Raw genomic sequence first — 16,075 nt, 5'->3', positions numbered from 1 at the left:
GCAATTAGGATTTTAAGATACACACAATTGTGTAGTGGACAGTTTACACACCACTGCAACGTGCTATTTACAAAACGTGTCTTTATATAGACTCAATAAACAGATTAATTAAACACTGTATAATTTCTATTTACAAAAGGTCCGCTTGCAATAATACCGCTTGTATAAATTTACAGGAGAATGAAATGGCAGGAGAGCAATGAGGCCTGCCTACCGCAAGAGGGCGCCATTGCATTTCTGCAAAATTTTAACATTCTATTGCTGGGATTATTTGTTCTATGCTATTATTAATCTTGAATGGTTACAGAATGCATTTTGGAGAATTGGTTTTGGTGAACTTAGTTTTGTTGTCGTGTATAGTGTGTGCAGGAACAGTCTAAACTTTGGAAACATCTTTTAATTCAATAGCTTTCAAACACATTAAGAGGTCAAGAAATTTAAGATGTTAATTTCATATTGCTCGGATGTAAGGGGAAAGGCATTCCAGGTCATAACGCATCATGACGTCATAAAGCTAGCTGAGAAAATAGCAAAATGCGCAAAGCTGTGATCCGGGCAAGATTTGCCTACTTTGAAGAATCTAAATTAGAAAATCTATTCTGTTTGGGTTGACTTTTTTTTTTTTATAATTCCATCATCATTTCTCCCATGATGTTGATGACAAGTATTAATCTAAAATTCAGGATTTTTATAAATAATTAAAAAAACATAATATTTCAAACGTGATGATAAAAATAACCTCAATATGAAGTTTAAACCGTGCAAATGGGTTGTTGAATGGCGGAATATTTATTTTCTTCAAATACTGCTTCCTCTGTAACTTCAGAACAAAGTGTAGCCCTCAAGGACAGCCCTGTGTATCATTTCAGTGATGAATGAAAACAAATACCCTGTGTGAGTGTGAGAGAAGGTCCTCTGTTTGCGGCACTGCTGAGGTCATATCCATTGGGATGGCCCGGCGCTGTGTGGACAGGATGAGGAATAGAGCCCCACTTTCTGAGTTAGATAAATACCTCCATTCTCCTTACAAGAGCATGCACAGGGGACAACACAAAGACCAAAATCAGCAATACATACGCATCAATAATTAAGCAGTCAACACACACACACAGTGGGGAGGTGGGATGTTGAACACTTGGCCTCTCAAGTCATCCTAAATGCTGTCTTGGAGGCAAAAGAGCACCAAAGACAATTTGAGTGTGTGTGGGGGGGTGGGGAGTGGTCTTATTTTTTTTTAAATGGCAGGGATGCGACAGCAGTTCTTTAATAGTTTTAATAAACACATTATTAGGTGTCACTCTCAACTTTGGGCCGTGGGGGGTCTGCTGGTCTTAAGCATGAGCTCTGCCTTGAGTGGATGTCAAATGTTTTTGCTTATTTAGCTTCCATCCAAGTTGAAAATGAGTGTTTGCTTCCTTGTGTAATTTCTAATCACGCCACAAGGGGGAGTGTTAGAGCTGAGTGCAACATTGGAACCTGAGCATTTAACAAACAAAACCTAGGAGATAAAAGATTCAAGATAATTTTACAGAATGTAATCTTGAGGTGACAATCTCATGTGAGAAAACGGAATCCGAACAGAAAGGAAATGTCTTTTTTGTGACCGAGTAATTCCCTCGGATCCGTGGCTTTTTTTTTTTTTAAGTGTGTCACTGAGCAGTGTATTCCCATTCATGGGGATTGGAGAGCACGGTGACCTAAGGGAGACCCTGTAATTATCCTCCGTGTCTGTGACAGGCCAGGATAATCAGTCTCACTGGGAATACGAGCCCAGATCTGCGACCGAATGCATCTGAAGACTGCTAGCACCAATGCTCTCCGAAAAGCTCTAGTAGGTCACAGTGTGTCTAAAACCCTCACTTACATTTTCTTTTTAAGTCCAGCTCTCAGTGTAGGATATTTGAGTTCCAATAGATTAGAATCTCTTCTAAACGTGCTCAGCAGGACGATAAAAGCTTCCACACACATCTTTAAGGAAAATCCTAAATTCTTTTTTATTTTGGATTATTCATAGTGCTGTGTGTGAAATAGGCAGCAGGCACCCCAAGCCAATTAGCGATTGTAGCGGGGAATGACATTTGATAGGAAAGTTTTCAAACTGATTTGTGCACAATGGTAAATAAGCAGGCGGTAAACGACATGTCACACGACATTGATTGTTTTGTGGGTAGAAAAGTAAAGGTTAGCATGCACACTTTGAAGTACACCAACACATACACAACAGGATGTGCTCACACAAACACAATGGATCAACGCCTCATCAATTTTTCAGAGGGGCTTCAGAAAGAAGGCAGTGATTTGGCACGAGCCACAAACACACACACATTCACAAAAATCAGAGATGAAAACACTTTTCAGCATGCATTAATGTCATCTCCAAAATACCCCAAAACTCTCAGAGAAGAGGAGAAGGTCCTAGCAAATGTGGCTTGTGATCCAAATTCACTCGTCGATAACAACAGGGATGTTTTCACTCGGCCAAATTGGTGATTTTCAAGATATGTGTGTGAGCAACTGCCATACAAATGAGCGGAGCTGCGTTCCCCGAGGGGAGCTGGGAATCAATTAGCACACTGAGTGGCAGCGGATTGGCTAGTCGTGGATGCTAACATGCCAGACGTCGGGGCATCTTCATTTCATTTGCACATAATCGGGCCCTAATTGCATCACGTTGGGCTGCAGGTACATGCAATTGTCAAGCCAAAGTTATTCGCAGGGGTTTTGTCGTCATGGAGCTACTACGTCCCTCTGGTAAGAAAGCAGAAGGGAGAGCTTTCATGCCGTTGGTCCTCAGTGGCCTCACGCTGCTAACCATACGCACTGACGGAGGCACTGACACTTTGATTGACAGCTGACATGAGTGAGTGTGGAGTTGCCAGTCAATCCCGACCAGAAAAGTATCCCCGGTGTGGATGTCTGCCGATCAAAGCAGAACTTCAAAGTTTTCTTTCCCCATACAGCCGGCTGCCCTCTCCGTATCCGATCGACACGGATCGTTCCAGAGCTGCTAGTTCAACACGTGGAAATATTCTTTGCAAAGTTTGGGGAGAAAAAGAAATGGATGCTTCCAATAGTCAAATTGAAAACGGTTATAATGGATAGAAATATGGAAATCCGACTAAAACGGAAAAGGGGGTATCATCAAGTCACCTACTGACGGCTCCTCCAAAAACTTGACTTTACATTATTGCACTTATGTTTTGCTTTATGGCTTTTCGGAACATAAAATGTACCTGAGTTAAGGTTTTGGCATTTGTGTCAGGATTTCATACGACGCGATCACCAGCAGGATCACATTTGCCATCACGATTTATGGCCGAGGATGAAGAAATAAGGACAGTTAATGTTTTATAGGTGACGCAAATGTTAAAATAATAGAGAGACTTTGCACAAGGTCTGTTGAAAAAGTGGTAGATGATTGGACGGACGGACGGATGCATGGATGCATGTCTCATATTAATGACTTAACTCTGTGTTGCTTTCAGATATGAGCTTTAATAATTCAATCTATACACACACAGACACACACACCAGGCAACCAATCACAGCTTGGATGTTAAAGGCCAATGGAGCTACAGGTGCACCTGACTGAGATGGATCTCAGTAATATGTGTTTACTATTGCTGCACTTGTAGACCTCCAATTGTTTTCCCACTGCTTTTATATAAACACTTTAAAGAGCTGAATATGTTCCACTTTTTTTTTTCCTGTGGCTACAGAGTGATGTGCTTGTCATAGCCTAGCAAAAGCACAGACAAAAACACTGCGCCGTAAATGATTCCCTACTCTTTTTTTTTTTTTTTTACTTTTCTAACTATGCATAGTGAACGTTTTCATAAAAAGCACTGGCATTCTCAAGCGTCTCCTTGATGCAACCTCTTTTTTATTTCAAAGAGAAGAGCAAGCAGCGCTATCAGTCAGCACTTGTAGGGTCCATAGCTGAAGCTTCAGAAGGGCAAATTTACAAAGCAAGTTCTCTCTCTCGCTCTTTCTCTCTCTCTCGCTCTCTCTCTCTCTCTCCTTCTCCTGTGCTTTTGCAAAATAAACAAACATCATTTCGAGTGATTCCTCACAATCCACCCCTGCGCCTGTGTAGTGTGCTTGAGCCTGCGCTGGTTGAGCTTGTCAGAAGCACTTCTTTCATCGCAGCGCCGGCGCGTGGCGTTCAAGGCCTTCGCCTCCTCCCAGCCATCTCGGCTCTTCATCTGTCAATCGCAGCAGCTTGGAAAAACTAAAGCCCCCCCGATGCCTTTATTTCAGGAGGTGGCTGATCAATATCATCAATCCGTCTACTTACCCCGCCTGCACCCCTCATACACTCACACACACACAAACATCCTCTTTCTCTTCATCCTCCTCCCTCGTTCTCTCTCTTTCCTCCCACTCACCCCCTCTCTACCACCCCCTCCCTCTCTCTCTCTCGACTGCTGCAGCTGTATCCATTTCCTCCTGGCAAAAAGGGACTTTATGAATAAATGATACTGAATTGCTGAAGGTTCAGATACTAAATAATGAATTTCACCACCAAAAACACAACAACTTCTCCAATCATAAAATAGCTCTCTCCTTCCATATTGATTGTGCTTGTGCAACCAGATGCAGAGAGCACAGTCTGCATCCGTGCAAGGTGGGAGACCATACGGGGGGAAAAATGTAGAAAATGAATGGCAGCAAGATGCTTTTTTAGCCCGAGCGCTTTGATAAGAGAAAGTAGCGGCTGGGAGCATATGGCGGTCGCACGACTCTTAGGTCTGGTCTGAGGGAGGCGCGGGAGAGAAGAAAAAAATGAAAACTTTCCTTCACGGGACATTTAAAGTAAGTGTGGTCATCTATTCTGTGCTACGGCAACGGGCGATTGTGCACGTGGCTATTGGGTAGAGCGGTGTGTGTGTGTGCGTGCGCGTGCGTGTGTGCGTGTGTGTGTGTGCTGCTTTGAAAGAGAATGTGTTGTGCTGCTGAGGCCATGTTTTCTTTCCTCTCAGGTCAGAGCTGGTTGAGTTGCAGCTCTGCAATGCTGAAATCAGGTTTTCATTAGTCATCTCATTTTTTTTTTCCAGCAATAATAATAATAATATAGGGTGAGCAAACAGCTCACATGGGCACCTGCATGGAAGCAGGAATGTGTCTCGGGGGTCGTGACATTATTGAATGAGAGCTTTCCGAATATTGTGTTCCATTCTTACTGTTGCACGCACTCTGATTCTGACTAAATGTTCGCAAAGCAATTCTGTGTGTGTGTGTTATGTATTTATTTATTTATGTATTTATTTATTTATTCATTTATTTATTCATTCATTTATTTATATATATATATATATATACATTTTTTTTTAATATATATATATATATATATATATTTGGGCAGATTCTGTTTTCCGCATTTTTTAGGGGGGGGGATTTCTTGGATGCGTCATTATCCCTGTTCACAGCATTATAGCATTGTTATTTCTTATTATTTGCCACTGATTTATCGGCCATATCCTATGTATTATTCAGTCAATTGCATATGCTAGTATGTTATACTGCACTGAGTCACATGGTAATGCAGCCAGTCATTGTGCTAAGGGATAAATAATTGATATCTCAATGAATATGCAAATGAGAAGGAGAGAACAAGTGCGAGTCGGTGGAGGAGAGAGCTCCGCGGCTTGCATGTAGCTCAACAAAAGGCCCGTGTGATTTCCGCCGTCCAATTATGAAATATTACAGCCGCCATGTTGAGACTGCAAGCGTTTAGAGTTGTTTTGGGTCCCGTATTCATGTAGTTTGGTGTTGTGCTTTTGGGAAAGCCTTTGAAGTAATTGTGTTATATATTTCCCTCGGTAGGATTTTTATTTGTACATGTTTAACTCAATAGACTATAATTCAATGAAGGTTGGGGATTCATTTTAATGAAGTTGGCCTCCATTAGTATGTAACAGATGGATATTGTATTCACAAATGTACAATTCATTTAAATAGCATGTGCGGTTATCAATAATATATGGGAATGTATGGTGTTAAGTTTAAATGTAGGACATTTATTTGACTTCCTCTTCTGTCTTTCTGTCACCATCTGGATTTATACTTGGCGAATTTTATACCTCATTCTCTCGCTTGCCTTCGCTTGCTAACGAACAAATTCAGCAGCGAGAGCGGAGCAACCTTTGAGTGCCCAACACGGAGGGAGAAATTAAAATTTGATGTTGATCAAGTCGGCCGAGAGCCGGAGATGACAGGTGCTTTCTACTCTACTTACCCCCGTCTCTTTGCATTTGCCATCAGTGCTGAGCTTCAACACAAAGTTGCCCTGTTTTGGCCTCATCAAATGGAACTTGCCTGTCAGTCAGTTCATGTTTTAGTCGCAGTTATGGTCGGGACCGAGGGTGCATGACTGATTTGAGCTGGGGTGGTGATGGGAAAAACTGGAAGCAAATGTGGCTTGCGAGCACGCTGGGACTTTCTTGTGAAAATCAAGTTCACAAGAACTTGTGATCATACAAGATTTAGTTGAAATTTACAGAGCAGGCAACTTTATGTAATTAATATGCTGCTTGGTGACCCAGCAACACGCCATGGTGGTTTGCTTCTCAGACCTAGTCCACATTCTGATGTTGGAGCAGTATTTCATAATTTTTTTTTAAACATAACGACATCCTAAAGTTGTGCAAATGTGTAAATGATTGCTAGCAAAGCGTTGAGAGAAGCTAGATAAATAATTTTTGGACTACACCATTTTTAAAAAATCTTTTATCAATTCTGAAATTAATCTTTATCTCATGAAACTTATTTCCTGAGAATTTCTAATTGATTCTCAAAAACACAAAAGTATTTTTGCGGAAAAGAATTTACCAAAGAAATTACGCAAGTGACTTGCCGTTGTAGGGACAAGCTGAAAGTCAAAACAACAACTAGTAATGATTGATGTACCATGGTCAAAATAATAAATAAATAAATAAATAAATAAATAAATAAATACATAAATACATAAATAAATAAATAAATAAATGGCACTAGGAAATGTTTTACTTTTTCTCTAAGATATTCTGCATCATGGAAGGAATATTTGCTGGCTAACCAGCATTGTAGTCCTCCCAAAAAAATAATTTCTTTTTTTTTGGCTCAACATTTGCACATAATACTTGAATGTGTATTCTTTCTATCTAGAATTTGATTGCCCAAAAAATCCTGTTTTTTTTCTGCCCAAGATTTAAAACTGACAATGGGTCCACAATCTCTATAATCCCTTCTTTATTTCTCATCATCTTCAAATTATGGGGTTAATCCCCTTACACACTTCACGCCACTCATACGGGCGCACACAAACGCTCATCTCATCCCTTGGGAGCAAGCTCTCAGACAGGAGTCACAAGGTTGAGTTGATCATTATAGAGGTCCTTGACTGAGGCTTTACACCAACTCCCGATCCCTAACATGGCCCTCCTTCATTCCCCAGTGAGCAAAACGTGGAAACAAAACACGAATGTGCGTGCTTGTGCAGGGGGACGTGAACTGGCGCGTAATTACCTCAATCAAGCATCACCTCCACATCATTGCACCGTGCCCGATTGTAACTTTAATAACATGAGGATCAATCTCTTGGATTGTCTCTATCACTTTTCCCTTCCCTGATTTGTGCAGCATTTTTAGAAGATGGAGCCCCCGTTTCATTTTACAGCCATTTTAAATCTTTGTAGCCTTCTTCCTGGGAAAGAAGAAAATATATTCTTCCAGTCTGCCCAACGCCTGAATGACGAGGGCATTGCAGGCCCGATCTGCTTTGGTTATTAGTGTCAGCTCAATTATAGCTCACACCCAACTGTTTCTCAACATTTAATAGCGCCAATCGACAGGGATGCTTGATGAGCCAGCTCGTGTGCACGCACCCACATTCGCTCGCGCGCATAATTGAAGCCGTGCTCATTCGTATAGCTCCCGCCCCTGCCGTCGCATTCCGTCATCTTGCTAATGCACACGGGCTGGGAGGAAGCGCGGGGCTCATAATGGAGGCCATGTTCTTAGTGGCGATGAGCAGCTGATGCAGCCTGGCCCATTTTCATCAAATATTAATAGCATGGAAAAATACACGCGGACTGAGCCCGCGTCCGCAGCTAAACCGAAGAGGTTGGGGGAAAGAGCAATGGGGAGAAAGTGCAGAGAGTGTGTTTAGAAGTACTGTCTGATGGCCATAATTAGAGCTCCCCAATTAAAAATTCAAAAGCCCCAGTTTATTTGAGCGCATGAATCTTCCACTGGCTGCAGCATTTATTTCCCTTTTACAAAGTATTTTATTTTACAACGTCAATTGCATCGAGCTCCCCGTGTCTTTCTGCACTCCTTCCTCTGTCTCTTGTTTTCACTCATCGCCATTAAAAGAGAAAAGAGCACGGCCATTTAGACACATCACATAATGGAGACGCAAACAATGAAGACGCATGCGGCACAAATACACTTGTCGGGGTTCTAAATGATAATAAAACCAAATTATGATGTGCAGGAAAACATTCGCACAAGCCGTTCTTTAACACGCCGATGACTTTGACAGGCCGCGAGCGCAATTATGTAGGACAACAAGCTGCTCCTTTCCCCCCCCCCCCCCCCTCAAAGCATTTGGGATGACGCCGTGCAATTCCTTCCCTCTGTTTTGTCTCGGTATTCAAACGATTGCTTTGCTACCGGCGCCGACACCATTGAGGATGGAGATGAGATGAAAAGGAGGTGACCTCGCCTGCCTTCATTTTTTTTCTTTTCCACCATAAACACCTTTCAGCCAGCCGCCCATTTCCTCTCTCCTCCGTCTTTTCAAACCGATGTGAACACGACACGCCGCCGAGTTGTCTCTTCTTCTTTTTGAATAACAGCTTCCTTTATTAGCTGGGGTCTTTTCTCTCTTGCCTGCTTTAAACAGAAAGGGGAGATGGGATTCTAAAGAGCTGCCAGGGGCTCAGTTTGCACAGCGCTTTGAAGTCGCTGAGATGCTCTGAGTGCAAACAACACGTCGCCAAGACACCTCCACATGCGGAACCGAGTCATCAGGACCTCATCATGCAATTTATTCGCCTACTGCCCAATCTAGCTTAGTACCATGACATCACCAATTTCCCCTTTAAACTAGCTTTTTTTTTTGTCTCCAAAGATACACGTTTATCATCGTCCGTTATCTGGATTTTGGTTACGCAGATTGTGTTTGCTTTCTCAAAGCGAGGTCAAGAACTCTGGGAAACGGAGAGAATAATCAAACGTGGCTCCATGTCTTCATTATGTCCAAATGAGGTTGGCTGAGATTGGACAAATACGGCATTCAGTGCTTCATATTCATGACCCCATTAAAAGGATCTGGACTCATTTGTTGAGTAAATTTGATCAGCTCAAACCAAGCCGATGGTGCTGATAAGTGTTATTTGTGACGGGACCAGAAACTGAAAACCGTTCGGAAATGTCTGGGAGGGGAGTCGGAGAGTGTTCAACCAACCTTGACTAACAAGCATATGTTAATTATGGAGGAGATCACAAACAGGTCACCCAGCACTCTGCCACCAAAAAAATGACTAAGATGTGACACTGGAGGGCATTTTAGGGGTTGGGGATGCCTACAACTCCATGTGTACCCTCTCCCCCACTTTCCGCCCTCCTACCCGTCAGCAACCTTTACTAAAGTGGTTCTGCTCTTATATTTAAATTCTAATGTCCAATAAAAGAATGTAAAAATAGAAATATAACTATTGGGGGAGAATTGTGCCTTTCCTGACATCACTGTGGTCTTTTTGTTATCTGGCAGAAATAGAGAGCCAAGGCCTCTCCCCTCAGGGCTCGCCCCAGACTACATTGATTCGGCTCCGCACCTAATTACCGCATATAATCTATTCATTTTACCAGCAGCAGCTGTCACACACGCCACTTGGCCACTGGGAAGTGGGTGGGGCTTAATGGGTGGGGAGGGCGGGACTTATGCCCCCAACTGTGAAGCAAAGGATTATCACTTGGAGTCAAGATGGCCGCATCCGACAGTTAGCTAAAATTCTCAAAACATTTGAAAAATATTGCTTTATTATCGGTTGCTGAGTGTCAAAGCAGTAACCCAAGAAATCAAATAATAATATAGAAAGCGTGTCAAGTCAGCGGGAGAAACCCACCGCGAGAAAATGCACCTTTCAGGCCACCTAGGGATCATCAGCAGTTGTTTGTTTAATCTGCTTAATCCGTTGGTGAGCACTACTGGGCGTGCCTAATTAGCAAAATTAATTTGTTAAGACATTAGCGTCATTAGACACGGCCAAGTGGAGCTGCATGCGCTCATGCAAATGGGGCGGACTATGTTACCTCAATTAGACCATTCTTTGATACTTGCCTTTTTTTTTGTTCCTCCTGTGTCCCCTCTCTCTCCTTTCATCTTTCCTTTTCTCCTCATTATCACGCTCGCATTCCGCTAATTGTGACATACTGCTTTTGCGAGATGGCAAATATGGTCATGGGGAGAAGGAGGGGCGAGTAACACTGATACTGATAATAACCACCCAAAATTAAGGTTGGGGGGTTTCAATTAGGGGCTACACTGTGACATATCCAATCACGCTAACGCTGTTCTCATCAGTAGGCCTACTCGGCAAAGTGTGTGTGCTAGCTGTCTTATCGTGTGTTGCTCGGGTAATTAGTTTCATGGATGTTGCACCCCTCTCAAGCCTGTTTAAGGGTTAATGAGGCCCCAGCAGCTTCCCAGCATGGGCTGGGGGCAGGCTGCATGTGGGTCGGGCTACGCACGGGCCTAGCTTCAATAAGAACCCACCCATAGGACTTCACTTTGAAGTGTCAGAGGTCCCCCCCTTGTTCCGGGTGGCTCGGCTTTCATTTGTCTGAGTGGCAGCATCAAATATAGATGAGCTGCCAGACAACACAATCCAAAGCAGCTTCTCCCCTAAAAAAGGGCGCACCCCACCGCCGCCATTATTCACAGATTAACCAACGCCTCCCCATCACCCGATAATGACCTCTCTTCCTCCTCGTCTGCATTTGCGGGGTGACGGTAAAATTAGACACGCTGAGCTTAATTGGCGATGACTTCGCCTCCCGGTAACAATTAATGAGCCCGAAACCACCAGAAGGTGTGAGTTCATTCAAGTTATTACGTAAGATAATGCGGCCGTGAAGTTTACGGTGTGTATCTGCTGGTTTTGCCCCGAGGAGAGTTTTTGTAATGAGCGCTAATGCAATAGAGGTGCCAGTGATCTGAAGTGCAGCCTTGAAGATTTGTAGTCGTGCTCCATTGTGGCCCACACAGTATTTCATCCCGCTGGGTCCCAGTGGGATGGCCGGCGGTCCATTTAAGGGCCATCTCTTGCGGGGATTTCAGCTGTGCCCGCAAACTACAAAAGACGGTTTGCTCTTTGCTAAGTTTCAAGTGTGACAGCTGGCAAAAGAAATGACTGGCATTAAAAAGCAAGTCTTTGTTGTCATTGTTTTGGCTTTGTTTTTTTATTTTTATAAATTATCTAATCTATTTTTTATGTATTTAATTTTTTTTATCTTTATTTTTATTATTTTTTTATTTTGTTTCACAGGCCTAAAGTCATCATCTCCATCTTGTCGAATGCATTTGATCAAAGCAGCATCTCCATCCTCACCACCTGATAAATCCTCAATGTCCGTAATTACTGTATTCAATCGCTCTGCTTTTGACAGTGAAAATGTCCCTCTAATGATTAATTTAAAATAATCACTGAAGTAATATAGTGCCAATGTCCTCAATTGAGTACTTTGTCTTTACTGATGGTGTATTATTGCGATCATTTGTTATATACTCGCATTATTAAACTACAGGCATTTTGTACTCAATCGTAAAAATTGATGAGAATTTTTATCTTGGCAATTTTTCTGTCTGGACAAGCCGTCTATGTCTTTGGCCGGGATCCTCATCATCTTGTTTCCAATTAACTTAGTATACATGTGTTGATGTGAACACTAGTTGGTGAGGGTGTTAACACCCGCTTAGTATGTTCAAGGGAGTGGCACTGAGCCTCTCTGGGGGGGGCTCCGGAAACACCCCCCACCCACCTTTGACCTTTGTGGTAGGCGGAGGGGGCTTCATGAGGAGTATGGAATGTTATTGAACATCATTTTCAAACCAAAAATATGGGTCTGCAACACTCCCCCGCCTTTCTTTATTTTTTATTACCTCATATTCAAAATATTAAATAATAATAATATTAATGTTATTCAGTTTATTCGCACCAGCCCTTTGTATGATGCAAAACAGTTCTACATTCACAATAATAAATGTAGCGTACAATGATATTTGAAGGCAGACCTTGTATTGATTCTACCAAAATAATTATTAAATTATATTAATGAGCTCCATTTTAGACACATATTTACAGTCACGTGACTCGGACCTTTCTGGCAAGCTGCTGACAAGTAAAGCACAAATATTCTTGAATCATATCATTTTCAAGTGGAAAATAAAAATAAGTGGCGCTATCGAGTCACTTTTAGCTGGAACCCGTCTCATAAGCAAACATCAAGTGCATTAAGTAAATCTCGCAAATGTCATTGTAGCTGCTCGCATCATATTTCATCTCTTAGTCTTAAAGTGAATGGAGCCCCCGCAGTCCCCTGATGTTAATGTTTGTGCTTGTCTCTATTTCCAAGGCGCCCATCAATCAATAGAAAGTTGGAGACGAGCATTAATACGGCCTCATGATGACAAAATGCATTTGAGTTGGGAGATGCCACGTTTCATTACACACTACAGGGACCTCTAATTTCATTCCGATCCACTTTGTGGGAAACGACAAAATGTTATTACGTTCAGCGGGTGTATCAAACATTACATAGCCACTATTTATTTTCTCTTTATTTGCTTGGGCTGCACAGGCGCATCTGCAGGTAATTCTTTTAAGCTCGGGAGAGTCCCCGCGTGTCATAAATCATCGTTTTCTCTTGCTATCTCCCGGGAATGCCGGAATGCGCCAACTTTAAATGCTTTCTCTTGCTGCAACCGGTTCAACTTCACTCCGCAAACTCGGTTCAACTTTCTCATCCTTATTTGTTGCATTTATTTATTTATTTATTTATTTATTTATTTATTTATTATTTATTATTTTATTTATTGTAATTTTTTTTCTTTATTTTTTATTTATAATTGTTTTCTTTATTTTATTTTTAATTTTTATTTTATTATTATTTTTTAATTATTATTATTATTTTTTTTTTTATTTATATATTTTTTTTATTTTTTTTATTGAGTGACTGACTCACATAAAATCAATCACTGCTCAACAAAATCAAACCCAATTTTTTTTTTATTGCTTCTTACTAACCTTAAATTTTTGGCAACTACGCAGTCCAATTAAAAATGAAATAATTGTAGGTCCTTTCTTGAATTTGAAGGATGATAGAAAAGCTGACAGAAGGTGGAAGTGGAAATTTTCATCTGAAACGGATTCTATCTGGACCCCGATCCTCTTCGAGGTTGATCAGATTGCTTTTCCTAATCATTGCGCCGCGCATGTTTGATCTCCATGATGAACAGATGATTAGTTTTTCATGAAACCATTCAAGCAAAACGCAGTGGCGAGACACTGTTGATTTAGCTGTTTCAGACGCCGTCGCCCCCCCGTCTGCTCCACGCAAGCCTGAGCAGGAGCCCACATGGGAGTCGGGATGGGTCACCGGGGGTCAAGTCTATGGGTAATGATATATCACCTGCCATATATTTAAGGTTTTGCTAATTCTGCTGTCAATTACAACTGCTGCTTTGCCCTGTTGGCCCTGGAAGCAATGAAGCGAAAGAGACAATCTGGGAAAGGTCCAGATTTTTTGGCATGGAAGTGATACCTTGCTCATGTTGGTCATGTTGCAGTAGCAGAGGATCCATTTTTTCATTTGCAAACACGTTGAGGAGGCTTTAACAAATGATGATGATGATCATGCTTGCGCTTATGTCAGAAGGAGAACATGATCGTGAAAAGGGCTGACTCAGCAATTGTAGCTATTCTGTTGTTGACTATGACAGAGAGCTCGACATGGCGCCGTAATAGGACGGCAGCTCCTGTGAGCACAGACATGAAAAGCAGGTGAAACGCTTCATTTCATCACAGCGTTAAGAACCGCAGGGGGGCTCAGCTCTTCAACATTAACTTTGTTCTGCTCGGTTAAAGTCAAGGGGAGGGCGGGGGGGGGGGGGGGGGGGGGAGTGATATCTATGTTGAAGCGTGAGAATACTGTGCAGTCACACCTTATGAGCAAGGTTTCCCTTCTGCTTTCCCGAACTGTTGAAACTAGAAAATTGCAATAGATGGATGGATGCTTTATTAAAACCCTAACCGTTGTTTAAACCCAAGTTTGAAACCCTAACCTTGGTTTGAAACCCTAGTTTGAAACCCTAACCCTAGTTTTAAACCCTAGTTTGAAACCCTAACCCTAGTTTTAAACCCTAGATTAAAACCCTAACCCTAGTTTGAAACCCTAACCCTAGTTTTAAATCCTAGTTTGAAACCCTACCCCTAGGTTTAAACCCTAGTTTGAAACCCTAACCCTTGTTTAAATCCTAGTTTGAAACCCTAACCCTAGTTTTAAACCCTAGTTTAAAACCCTAACCCTAGGTTTAAACCCTAGTTTGAAACCTTAAACCTCGTTTTAAACCCTAGTTTGAAACCCTAGTTTGAAACCCTAACCCTGGTTTTAAACCCTAGTTTGAAACCCTAACCGTAGTTTTAAAGCCTAGTTTGAAACCCTAACCCTGGTTTTAAACGCTAGTTTGAAACCCTGACCCTAGTTTTAAAGCCTAGTTTGAAACGCTAATTCTAGTTTTAAACCCTGGCCCTAGTTTTAACCTCGGTTTAGGTTTAGTTTGATTTCTCCATCCATCCATCCATTTTGTGAACGGCTTATCCTCCTGAAGCCTTGCTTTCATTGACGCAAAATTTGCAATACCGCAAACGTCTTCTTATTTGTTCAAATAGCTGCTTTATTGTCATCCTCAAACAAAAAAATCTATGAATGTTCTGTTTGTATGAACAGTCTAGAGGTTTGGTGTGTTTTCTTTTTTTGTTGCCTCCACATGGTAGTTTTCATAGCAACTAGTGCCAAGATGAGTCTGAAAAACTAACAAGCGCTTGTCAGTGCTCAGCCGTCAGCGTCTTGACAGGCCACTGTTGTGGACTTTTCCTCTCATCTTTCCTCACGCTCACCTCGCCATCATCTGAGGGAGCATTTCTGAATGTGTGTGCATTGTGTGTGTTGGAAACTCAACATGAACTTGTCTCAGGTGAAGGGCTTGGATCACCCTGGCCTGCTCAGTTCGGACGTGACAGCCAAGCTCAACTAATCAATATCTCCGTGCACTCAAAGGTGGGTTGTGCCAGGAGGCCGCAGGGATGCACTAATTGATGGAAACTCACTGCCGGCTAGCTTCTTGCCCTGCGGCGTTGGAAGACAGCTAGGGCCTTCCTCCATAGTGGAAGGGGAAATAAAGGACAGCAAGGGCCGAGGAATGGGAGTGTTTAATGTTTGACACGCTGCTCTGTGTACATTGATGCCACAAAAGGGATTTACATATTTAGGATGTGCAACGAGCTTGATGATTCATCTTGGCCGGTCGTTGTTTTGGGAATTTAGCATTTGTTTAGCATCTTTATAACACTTACAGTAGTTTTTAAATAATGTGTATGCATATATACACCTTAATATTGTTATCCAATATATCTACTGCAATTTCACATTGGATTGCTGGTGAAATTTACTTTTAATATTATTATAAAAGAGTGCACATGGCCAGGGGTTGCCAGGTCGAAATAGCCGACTGGTTAGTGACACGGGCTGTTACTCGGAAACAACCTGGTTCGATCCTAGGTGCAAGCATATACTTAAATGTGCTTTTAGAATTGGAACCTCGCTTTGTATGCAAATACAACAAATTCAAGTATTTATGTGTAAATACATAAGGTGGCCCCGCCCCCAAGTTGGCGGCGCAAACCAATGGATTTACCCTCACCCCCACCTCCTGATTGGCTGTTTGATCTGTGACGTCATTCGGACACTCCATTACGTACACCGCCATTTTCAGATGTACCTAATCACAAGCCACTTCATTAGGGAAAAA

The sequence above is a fragment of the Syngnathus scovelli genome, chromosome 4 (genome assembly GCF_024217435.2).
Source record: "Syngnathus scovelli strain Florida chromosome 4, RoL_Ssco_1.2, whole genome shotgun sequence".
NCBI lineage: Eukaryota > Metazoa > Chordata > Actinopteri > Syngnathiformes > Syngnathidae > Syngnathus > Syngnathus scovelli.
Note: the sequence above shows the minus strand (reverse complement) of the source record.